General features: G+C 45.4%; 1 long non-coding RNA gene across 1 annotated transcript; it reads right to left on the bottom strand.

Annotated features, from left to right (window-relative positions):
- Nucleotides 1-613: 613 nt before the first annotated feature.
- Nucleotides 614-1,306, bottom strand: LOC124683761. The gene is made up of 3 exons (XR_006996808.1): nt 1,274-1,306; nt 765-824; nt 614-663 (listed from the first exon to the last, which is right to left on the bottom strand). It is a non-coding gene; the product is annotated as an uncharacterized LOC124683761 (long non-coding RNA).
- Nucleotides 1,307-1,823: the final 517 nt, after the last annotated feature.

Genomic DNA, 1,823 nt, shown 5'->3' with positions numbered 1-1,823 from the left:
AGCTTCTGCATTAGTTGTTGGAGGGCATTAAGTGATGTTGTCTCGCCTGTATGCTCCTGACATAAAATTTATAGATATGAGTATATTGCCGTGAGATGTAATTTCTAAAATATTCATTAGAAAATAAGCCCATTGGATTCATAAGAGACACAAATGCCTCAGCTCCATAAACTCAAGAAAGTGCTCAATTTTAATTATTTGGTGTGTGCGCCATAGATGAAAATAACCAGATACATCCTATTCTTACCTAAGGATAACATGCGCGTAGATGTTCTAAATACACTGCTGGCCCTGCTCTTAACCAGCACAAAAGGTATTTGGAGTACCTGCTGCCACCATAATAAAGTTGACTATAATTGCATATAAAGCCCCATAACCAAGCGAAAGCACAAAAATGGTGTCGTAAAGAAAGGGAGGCTATATGCCAACTATTGGTTGAAAGAAGCATACAAACAACCTTCACCAAAAAAATTACGGGCAACCATCTCAGAAAAGAGTGGAGTACCAATTATGTGCACACAAGCAAATCAAAGGAAGTAGTCAAATAAATGGAGCAGAAGTAAGATGAGTTCCACAAAAATGCAGACCTAATTGTTCGCTGAAGCACCTTCCTATCATAATATACATAAAACTTCATCCAAGCTTTGAACTGTTATTGAAGATCTGTAAACAAACATTCATGTTATGTGTCTCCACCATGTTATGGTCTATAAGTTCTGAAAACATTGTAGCAATTTAGAGAATATAAGAAAGAGGATGGATACCTTCCGTGCACAAAACATTTCCACAATAGTCGAAGGGGGGAAATCTCTAGAAAACAGAAGCTGCGCATCAAAGAAAATAATTCGAATTAAAGAGAGGGCATAACTGCTTTGTCAGACCATCTTTACAGAAAAAACTCAGATAATTTCTCGCCTTTGGTCATTACATGGACATGTTTCTTTGCTCAATCATTCATGTGCTTCATACCTAGCAGAACCAAACAACAAAGAACAATAGGTTGATCGGTCAGTGAAATCGGATAGAAGTAACCAACTTAAGCGCATATAAATCTCTCTCCTTAACGTCATGGTACCTTAACTACAAAACTGCAACCAGCTAGATGCATCTAAGGTATTACCAACATTAGTCTTAGCTAGGATTTTCGTCAAACACTCTGCACGCGCACATAAAAATAGATCTGGACAAACCAAGATGATATGTTCTAGGGGCTATGTCTCCACTTTTAGCTCAGCCTCGAGGATAGAGAGATCTAGGAGAGAAGAGAAATAACCTGTAGGTCTCCGAAAAAATGAAGAGGCAGAGGGCCGGCCGTTGTGCTGTTGGCCGGCGTCTTTCCGGCCAAACCGAAGCCAAGCACTGCTGAGTTACGTCTCACCCGCGAGCTGCTGTGGCGGCACGATCTCGGCGGCAAGGGGGAGGAGGGAGGCGGTGGAGGCTGAGCCCCCATCGGTCTTCATCTTTCCTGCTAGCTTCCACACGTCGTGCTCCATCTCCTCCAGGGCGCGAGCGGTAGCGATGGCGGCGGCGGCCGCCGAGCAGGATGGGCATGGGGAGGACACGAAGGGGAGGGAATTGGACGCTCGGGGCTGGGCATCGATTGGGTGCACAGGGTGGATGGAGATAGGGTTGGATGCCAGGGGATTGGGAGAGGGGCGCGTGAGGAAAACCCCAATCTACCCCTGTGGAGATTTTTCCACAGGCCGACGCCCCACCTGACCGAACCAAATCCACCCGCAGTCACCAACCAGTGGACCCCACCGAAGGTTGGACCCATGTGCAGACGGAGGTGGGTAGCACACAGCCATTGCATGGCTTTATCT

This window comes from Lolium rigidum, chromosome 1 (assembly GCF_022539505.1).
Source record: "Lolium rigidum isolate FL_2022 chromosome 1, APGP_CSIRO_Lrig_0.1, whole genome shotgun sequence".
In the NCBI taxonomy this organism is placed as follows: domain Eukaryota; kingdom Viridiplantae; phylum Streptophyta; class Magnoliopsida; order Poales; family Poaceae; genus Lolium; species Lolium rigidum.
This window is presented reverse-complemented; position numbering and strand designations above follow the sequence as displayed.